At 43.0% G+C, this 10144-nt stretch overlaps 1 long non-coding RNA gene across 1 annotated transcript; it reads right to left on the bottom strand.

The window, feature by feature from the left end:
- Positions 1-1639: 1639 nt before the first annotated feature.
- Positions 1640-9302, bottom strand: LOC140512877 (uncharacterized). Its single transcript, XR_011969958.1, has 4 exons — positions 8721-9302; positions 5722-7999; positions 4507-4589; positions 1640-2084 (listed from the first exon to the last, which is right to left on the bottom strand). It is a non-coding gene; the product is annotated as an uncharacterized lncRNA (long non-coding RNA).
- Positions 9303-10144: the final 842 nt, after the last annotated feature.

The following is a 10144-nucleotide window of genomic DNA, read 5'->3' as shown; positions in this document are numbered from 1 at the left end:
ACAGGCCAGACAGGAACTCAACATTGAAACAAAAAAAAATTTAATTGAGAGAGAATTGTAAAACAAAAGAAACACACATCTCAGCACTCATTCCAAAGTCAATGCAAGGTCAGCTCTGATTTTTACTAGACTAACTAACCCAGGAAAGAGATCAGAAAAATGGCACAGTGAATAGGCGACCATTTTGAAGCCAGGAGGACCTGGATTCAAGTCCTATCTCGGAGTTATGGATTTGCTCTACTTCTGGGGGAGACTGGTCTCTAATGAAAGAGCCAGGTTCCCTATTCTCATACTCTTTGGTTCCGTGGATAGGGTATTCAACAGTGGCTACACCCCGGTAAACTGTCCTGGTGTATGGGCAAAACTAGGTTGAGAGTAACCAAGGGGTCTCAAAGCCATTGGTGAGTCAGGGGGTGCCTCTCCCAAGCATGTGAAGACTTCCTCTGGAGGAATGGGCAAATGAAAACAGAGATTGGTTAGACACTGAAGACACCAAGGTCATTCAACTGCATCTTGAGCCATCCTCAGTCATCTTAACTCTGTCCTGCCACTTGACTGTGATGACTTTGGAAGAGAGTGAGGCTGAGGACTTCATGCAACTCTGCCTCACTTAAATCCAATTAGGCACGAATCCAAAGACATAATCAATAGCATTATACTATTTTTATCTATCTCAAAGTCCTGTGGCAACAGGCAAGTGATGAAGCAGCAAGTGTGGATACGCTGGGAGTTGTAGTCACAACCCTGCACACAGGCAGCCTAGGCTATAGGGTCATCTTCTCACTGGAAGTAGCAGTGGGATTCAGCAGTCAATGGGGATCTGAGCAGCCTTTTAAGGATTGCACTGCTTTCCTCCTGGTGTGAGGAAAAGGTTAGAAAATGTGCCCTAAAAATTGTCTGCTTACCCAACCCTGGCCTGATTAACATAACAGGTGGGGATCCTACTTTGCTGTTGAAACACACACACAAAAACTGTGCAAAAACTTCTACAAAGATGATTTCATTGGTACATGGAATGTGCACACACATATGTAACACAAAATCCAGTAGACCTGCAGATGAACAGCTCTTGTTGCAAGAGAGCTCAGCAGGTATCACATCCAAATAGCAGCCCTGAGTGAAACAAGACTGGCAAATGGCTAGCTTACTGAATTCAGAGCTAGATACATGTACTTCTGGAGTGTCTGTAGTGAAGGGGAGCAATATGAAGCTGGTGTAGGTTTTGCAATCAAGACTAATCTAGTCAACAAACTTTAAATGCCTACCAAAAAGGGTGGCTGACAGACTCATGACAATGCAATTGCCACTAGCAGGAAAATATCATGCCACCATCATCAGTGCCTATGCTCCCACCATGATGAACCCTGATGAGGTCAAAGAAAAATTTTACAAAGAGCTGGAAACCCTTATAATCAATGTGCCAAAAGAGGACAAGCTTACAATTGTGGGTGTCTAATACTAGAATAGGCTCAGACTAACAGCCATGACAGGGAATCCTTGGATGGAATGGAGCTGGAAACAGCAACAGCAATGGTTGCTTACTCCTGAAGACCTGTGCATCTCATGACATTCTGTAAAGTCAGTCATGGCAGCACACCTGAAGAGTGCTGCTGTGAATGATTTTAAGGGTCAAATTACATAGTATAATAAACTCTATTTATTCAGCAATAAACTAAACATTGTTCAATAAAGTAAAGCATAATATTCATCCAATATCCTTAAGCAAAACATATCATCTAATACATACATCTGATAATAATAGTAACATCCTTAATCAATACCAAGTATCCAAGTAAAGTTCTTTTTCAAAATACCACACTATCCACCCCTAAGTCACAGTACAAACAATCTTCTTAATCAATATCAAGTGTCCAAAGAAAGTCCTCTCTCATTTTGACTAGAGGCTGACTTCCAAACCCCGTGGCTCTTCCTGTGTGGGCTGACCACTCTCAGCTCTTCCCTGGGTTCACATGCAGGCACCTTGTCTGCTCCTGCTCCTTGTTTCAGCTCATGGGGACTGTTCCACTCCAAACTCTCCCTGCTTCTGCCTGACAACAGGCTCCAGGGGCTCCTGTCTGCAGCTTCTGTTTCCACAAAAACAAAGCTTAACAGGAGTATAATAATATTTATACACATTACCAGCACCATCATTTCAATTCACTCATAAAGACCAACAGACAGGACTTCTGTCTGAGAAATCAACACAGATCAACAGACAGGGCTTCTGTCTGAGAAATTAACAGAGATTAGCAAACAGAGTTCTGAGATCACAAACCTTCTTCCCATTAGCAACCCCCTGCCCCTCAAGCAAGTTCCCCTAGCCCACTCACGGTCACTTCTCACTCAGCTCTACTTCTGTTTCTTCTCTCTCAGTTCTGCTTCTCTCTCTAAGCAATACTATATATATATATATATATATATATATGTATGTATATATATGTATATATATACATGTATATATAGATAGATAGATAGATAGATACACACACATATATGTATACACACACATATATGTATACACACACACATATATACACACTGTTTCCAATCAAAGATTCTTGATTGATTCAATCAAAGGCAAGACTCGATCAAAGGCACTTGACTGACTAAAACTCAATCTAGAAAAACAGCAAAGAATCCTGCTTTGCTTGCCATCACACCTTCTCTTTACTAACACTATCTTCCATTTACCTAAATATAATACTTCATGAATACACCCTTGAAACAAACATTGACATTTAATAGACTATGTGACTGGAAGGAGGATGGATAGGATGTGAGAGTGATGAAGGCAATGTGTGCTGCAGAGTGCTGCACTGATCATAGACTTATCCTCTCCAAGCTAAATATTAACATTCAACAAAAGTGGTGGCTGCAAGGCAAAATAACTACTAGAAGACTTAATGTCAAGAGATTAGAATGCTTCTCTGAACCAGAACAGTTTGTTGCTAACTTGAAGGGAAACTTGAGCCAACACAAAGTTGGCAACACACAACTGGGCAGGAAAAGGAATGGGTAGTTTTCAGAGATTTGTCATACCGTGTGTCATTTCTTCATCTGGGTCAGAACACTTATAAACGTCAAGATAGTTTGATGAAAATGACAGGGAAATTCAGAAGCTGATAAATGAAAAATGAGAACTCCGCAGGGTTTACTAACAGGATAGAAGTCAGCATTTGGTTCCATCAAAAGTCAAGCAAAACAAAGTTTAGAGAAATGTAGGATTCTTGGCTCAAGTAAGAAGATAGATGAAATTCAGTGTTATGTTGATAGTAACAATCCAAAAACCCTTTTATGATCCTTGAAGACTATTTATGGGCCAAAGACCTACGGTGCATCTCACTACTTACTGCTGATGGTGCCACATTGATTAGTGATAAGGATATGACCTTAGAGAGATGGGCTAAACACTAAACATAGTGTTCTCAATAGACCACCATCAATCAAAGCCATTGATCATTTACCTTGAGTTGAAGTCAATACCTCCCGAGTTGAACTTCCAACCAAAGAAGAGGTTTTGAGGGCCATTAGACTCCTTTTGTGTGGCAAAGCACTTGGTGCTGATTCTATTCCAGCTAAAATTTACAGGGTTGGGGGTCCATTGCTCATACAAAAGGTGATTGAAATTTTCTAGGTTATTTGGCAAGAAGAGGTTATCCCTCAGGAGTTCAAGGATGCCTCAATTATTTACCTCTGTAAAGGTAAAGAAAATTAGATAGTCCTGTGACAATCACAGTGGGAGGTGGGGTCCTCTCTCAGTCATTGCTGGCAAGATTCTTCCCAGAATCCTCCTTAATAGGATGATCCTTCACTTGGAAGATGATCATCTACCTGAAAGTCATTGTGGCTTCAGAAACAGCCAAGGAACAGTCAATATGGTATATGCTGCCCAACAACTCCAGGAGAAATGCCAGGAGCAGAACAGAGATCTACACACAATGTTTGTAGATACAATCAAAGCTTTTGATACTGTTTGTCCTGAGGGCTTATGGAAAATTATGTCCCAGTTTGATTGCCTGGAGAAGTTATTCAGTATTTGCATCAGTTTCATGACTGCATACATGACTGGCTTCTGGCTAGTGGATGATCCTCTTGAATTTTCCCAGTCACCAATAGAGTGAAACAAGGCTTGTGTGTTTGCTCTCATGCTTTTTTAGCATGATGTTTTAGTTATATTGTCAAATACGTTCAATGAGGAAGAGGATGGCATCAAGGTCAGCTGCCACACTGATGGTAAATTCTTAAACTTGAAAAGGCTACAAGCCAAGACTAAAGTGGAGGGAGAGTTGGTACATGATTTTTTGTTTGCAGATGATTGTGCACTCAATGAAGCCTCTGATGCAACAAAGTATGGATCAATTCTCTGCTGCTTGTGCTAATTTTGGTCTAACAATTAACACCAAGAAAACACAGGTGCTCCATCAGCCAGCACCACACCATCCATATGCGGAACCATCTGTTAGAGCAAATGGAGAAGTTCTGAAAACTGTGGATAAGTTCACTTACCTTGGCAATGTACTTTCCAGGGATGTACACATTGATAAGGGATTGACACAGACGTTGCCAGAGTTAGTTCAGTGTTTGGGAGGCTCCAAAGGAAAATTTGGGAGAGAAGAGGTTAATTAGACTGACTACCAAACTGAAGGTCTACAGAGCCATTATATGACCTCATTATTATATGCCTGTGAAACCTGGATAGTATACCACTACCATGCCAGGAAACTGAATCTCTTTTTTTTTTTTTTTTTTTACTTTTTTTTTTTTAATTTAACTTTTAACATTTATTTTCACAAAATTTTGGGTTACAAATTTTCTCCCCTTTTGTCCCCTCCCCCCCCCAAACCCAAGCATTCTAGTTGCCCCTGTGACCAATCTGCTCTCTCCTCTATCCTCCCTCCCTGCCCTTGTCTCCGTCTTCTCTTTTGTCCTGTAGGGCCAGATAGCTTTCTTAACCCCTTAACCTGTATTTCTTATTTCCCAGTGGTAAGAACATTACATTTGAACCTAACACTTTGAGTTCCAACTTCTTTAGCTCCCTCCCTCCCCACCCCTTCCCCTTGGAAGACAAGCAATTCAATATAGGCCAAATCTGTGTAGTTTTGCAAATGATTTCCGTACTAGTTGTGTTGTATAGGACTAACTATATTTCCCTCCATCCTATCCTGTCCCCCATTACTTCTATTCTCTTATGATCCTTTCCCTCCCCTGAGTGTCGACCTCGGATTGCATTCTCCTCCCCATGCCCTCCCCTCCATCCTCCCCCCCACCGTGCTTGTGCCCCTGTCCCCCACTCTCCTGTATTATGAGATAGGTTTTCCTATCAAAATGAGTGTGCATTTTATTCTTTCCTTTGGTGGAATGTGATGAGAGTAGACCTCATGTTTTTCTCTTGCCTCCCCTCTTTATCCCTCCACTAATAAGTCTTTTGCTTGCCTCTTTTATGAGAGATAATTTGCCCCATTCAACTTCTCCCTTTCTCCTCCCAATATTTCTCTCTCACTGCTTGATTTCATTTTTTTTTAAGATATGATCCCATCCTCTTCAGTTCCCTCTGTGCACTCTGTTTCTATGTATGTGTGCGTGTGTGCATGTGTGTGTATGTACTCCCACCCAGTACCCAGATACTGAAATGTTTCAAGAGTTACAAATATTGTCTTTCCATGTAGGAATGTAAACAGTTCAACTTTAGTAAGTCCCTTATGACTTCTCTTTGCTGTTTACCTTTTCATGGTTCTCCTCATTCTTGTGTTAGAAAGTCAAATTTTCTTTTCAGCTCTGGGCTTTTCACCAAGAAAATTTGAAGATCCTCTATTTCATTGAAAGACCATTTTTTCTCCTGAAGTATTATACTCAGTTTTGCTGGGTAGGTGATTCTTGGTTTTAGTCCTAGTTCCTTTGACTTCTGGAATATCCTATTCCATTCCCTTCGATCCCTTAATGTAGAGGGTGCTAGATCTTGTGTTATCCTGATTGTATTTTCACAATACTTGAATTGTTTCTTTCTAGCTGCTTGCAATATTTTCTCTTTCACCTGGGAATTCTGGAATTTGGCCACAATGTTCCTAGGAGTTTCTCTTTTTGGATCTCTTTCATGCGGTGTTCTGTGGATTCCTTGAATATTTATTTTGCCCTCTGGCTCTAGAATCTCAGGGAAGTTTTCCTTGATAATTTCATGAAAGATGATGTCTAGGCTCTTCTTTTGATCATGGTTTTCAGGTAGTCCCAGAATTTTTACATTGTCTCTCCTGATTCTATTTTCCAGGTCAGTTGTTTTTCCAATAAGATATTTCACATTATCTTCCATTTTTCAAATCTTCTCGCTATGTTCTGTGATATCTGTCTTTCTCATAAAGTCCTTAGCGTCCATCTGTGCCATTCCAGTTTTGAAAGATTTATTTTCTTCAGTGAGCTTTTGAATCTCCTTTTCCATTTGGCTAATTCTACTTTTGAAAGCATTCTTCTCCTCATTGGCCTTTTGAACCTCTTTTGCCAATTGAGTTAGGCTAGTTTTCAAGGTGTTAATTTCTTCAACATTTTTTTGGTTCTCCTTTAGCAGGGAGCTGATCTGCTTTTCATGCTTCTCTTTCATCCCTCTCATTTCTCTTCCCAGTTTTTCCTCCACCTCTTTAACTTGATTTTCAAAATTCTTTTTGAGCTCTTCCATGGCCTGAGCCCATTGGGTGGGCTGGGGCACAGAAGCCTTGATTTCTGTGTCTTTGCCTGATGGTAAGCATTGTTCTTCCTCATCAGAAAGGAAGGGAGGAAGTGTCTTTTCTCTGAGAAAGTACCCTTCAATAGTTTTATTTCTTTTCCCTTTTCTGGGCATTCTCCCCAGCCAGTGGCTTGACCTCTGAATATTCTCCTCACAGCCACCTCGCCTCCTGATCCTCCCAGCCAGCATTTGGGGACTGAGATTCAAATGCTGCTTCCCGCCTTAGGGCTTTTGGCGGGGGCAGGGCTGCGATTCACTGTGAGAATTAAGTTCAGATGGTCAGGTCGGGGCAGGGCTGCCTCTCAGGTACAGTTCCCTCAGGGGGTTTATGCACAGACCTTCCACAATGGATCCAGGCTCCTGCCCGCTTGGGGAGCCCCTGTCTGCAGCCGCCTCTCAGCTTCTATCTCCCAGGGGGGCCCGAGCCATGGGGGCACCCCACTCCCCTCTCGACCCGCCAAAGAGACTCTCTCACCGACCCTCGTCACCTGTAGGTGGGGGGGCTTGTGCCGCCCGCTGGAGATCCCTTCCCTGAAGCCTGCTCGGATCTGTACCTCTCGGAGCTGCGGCCGCCGCAGGTCTGGGCTGGGCTCCGCGTCTGCAGCGTGATGGACCTTTTGCGAGAGGTTTGCAGGTCCCTCTGTGGGTGGAGGGACCCGCGTGGCCACAGGATATCCCGTCTCCGTAGTCTGCTAGGATTTTTTCCTCACGGTGTCGTGGCTGCTGCAGGGCTGCCCTCTGCTCCCAGTCCCGGCGCCCAGTCCACAGCGCGAAGGATCCCCCGCGAGAGGTTTGCAGGTCTCTCTGGAACAGAAATCTCCCTCGCTCCAATATTCCGTGGCCTCTGGGTGCAGAATTCACCGTGAGTTGGTCCCCTCTAGCCGTTCTGTGGGTTGTGGGTTCAGAGCTATGTGTATGTGCGTCTTTCTACTCCGCCATGGAAACTGAATCTCTTTTGTTAGAATTGTCTTAGGAAGACTCTGCAGATCACTTGGCAGGATAAAAATACCAGACACTGAGGTCCTTTCTTGAACTGAACTGCCATGGATTCGAACTCTACTGTAAAGAGTGCAACTCTGATGGGCTGGCCACATTGTTCAAATGATGAATGCATGCTTGCCGAGAAGACTATTTTATGGAGAACTAATACAAGGCAAGTACTCACATGGTGGTCAGAAAAAACATACAAGGATACTCTCAAGGTCTCTCTTAAGAACTTTGGAATTGATTATGTGATGTGGGAGACACTGACACAGGACATGTCTTCATCAGAGAAGGTGTTGTGCTCTGTGGGCAAAGTAGAATTGAAGCAGCTCAAAAGAAATGCAAGATGCACAAATTTAGAGAATCCACCCCAAATGTTCACATGGACTGTTTGTGCTACACCTGTGGTAGAGCATTCTGAGCTTGTATTGGTCTTATCAGCCACAGTCAGACACACTTGACTCTAACATATTGATGCCAAACCCATCAACTTTTTGGTTCATTGTGTCCCCTATCCATGTGCCCTGGGGAAGATTTATTGATCACTTAGGGTGTGGCTTATGTATAGAATCTCCCCCAAATGGAGAGAAAGTACTCAATGTACAATTTAAATGAAGTATGGGACAGCTATTTATTTTTCTACACACAGACATAATGTCCAAAGACTCAAAAACTCACAGAGCACATGGACAGACAGTTTAAGCCAGAATTCATTAACTTAAAACTACTGTTAAGTCTTTCAGGAGTGTGATACTTAAACCTCATTAGAATGTACAGCAGTTTGTGGACCCAGTCAAATAAGCAATCCATATTTCATCTCAGTCCTGCACCCACCAAATAACTACATTCCTTCTGTCCGTGGTCCCTTTGTGGCCAGTTAGCTCCACCTGATAGATCTAGGACTTCTGGAGCTCAAAGGATGCCTCTAAGCCTAAACATACCCTCCTTGAGAATGATATGGTCACCTACTTGGGAAGGGAAACACAGCATGGAAAGAAGGTTGGGGGGAGAGGAACAAGCTTACCCCATTGAAGTTCATATTCACCGAAGAGAGGTAAAGGTGTGGGGAGAAAGGTTTCCACTTATTCCCCAAACCTCTTAAGAGAAAAAAAAACCTGGTGTATGAGTGAGCACCTTGTTATCATAAGAGAATCAAAGAAAGAGAGTAAGCTGGAAATTCTCTCCTTTAAACTCACATAGCACTCTGCCTCATCTCCCGCAGTTATAGGGCAGCAAAGGACAAAAGGATTGCCCAGGATTTGTTGCATAATGCCAAAGTTCCAAGTCCTTCCAGCACAGAGCAGGAAGGATAGAGTTCATTTCCAAACCTGCTGTGGTCTTGTGTCCCACTTGTGGCGGGACATAATGGGGGGGTGGGGGGTGGAAGGGAAGGACGCTTTTGCCCCTGTGTGAATCCTCCAATCAGCTCAATTCGAACAGCCTATGCAAAGCCTGCCTTACCCTAGGCAGCTTAGAAGGGGTCAGTGCTAGCTCTGAAGCTTTTCTCTCACCTCTGAGTCTGGCTGTTTTCAAAACCTACGAGCTGTCTGTTCATAGCTCAGCTGGGTTTGGCTCCTTTCAGAGAGTACAGAGGCAGCCATTCCAGGTTCCGGGGCTCTGTTCTCACAGTTCTTTGCTGGGCTTGTCTGAGCTCAGCTCTCTTTAAGCTTGGGGTGAGAGGTGGGGTGGGGGAAGGGAGAGTCATTGCTGTGCCTCTTTTGTCTGAGCTCAGATGATTCTGTTTTCTATGCTACTTCTGTCGTCTCTGTCCTGTCTGAAAGCTGGGTAGCCTTTTGTGAAGTGACTCATCTTTATGCTAAGGTGACAGACCAAAATTACCATTTTTGTCAGACATACCACAAATAGGCAACTGACAAGTGTCCCACGTTCACAAAAAATTCTAGTTTGGGGGGCTTCAAAGCCTTTAACTTCAAATTTCTAATAAGTCGTTCTTAGTAAATTAGCTGCTGGGAAATAAAACACATTGGGATCTTTGCCTTGTAAGTGCTTTTCTCTGAGGGACTGTTTTCTCAGTTCTCTCAGAACTGTCTGCATTTCTACTCCTTTTCCCAAAATTGTCCAAATCTGAAAGCAGCAGAAACACGTATCTAGTACTGAAAGAACCTTTGAGAAAGCAGCTCCTCAGAGAAAATTACTTTGAGAGAAACACACTGACCATTCTGAGAAAACCTAAAATCAGCCCTCAGAGAAAAAAATACCAGACAAAAGGACATGACAGCCAGAAATAGGCATGTCATAAAGAGGGTTAGGGCAAAAGAAAACAAATTTACTTTGGGATGTAGTGAATTAGTGATGCAGATGGGATATTTAAGGAGAGACATCTTATGGCCAGTTGGGGAAGCTGGTCAGAAATCTCAAGGTCATGTTCTCAGCTTTAGTTTCCTGATACTGCTGATGTAAGTTTATGCCACACTATTTTATCTAGGG

This window comes from Notamacropus eugenii, chromosome 6 (genome assembly GCF_028372415.1).
Source record: "Notamacropus eugenii isolate mMacEug1 chromosome 6, mMacEug1.pri_v2, whole genome shotgun sequence".
Lineage (NCBI taxonomy): Eukaryota > Metazoa > Chordata > Mammalia > Diprotodontia > Macropodidae > Notamacropus > Notamacropus eugenii.
This window is presented reverse-complemented; position numbering and strand designations above follow the sequence as displayed.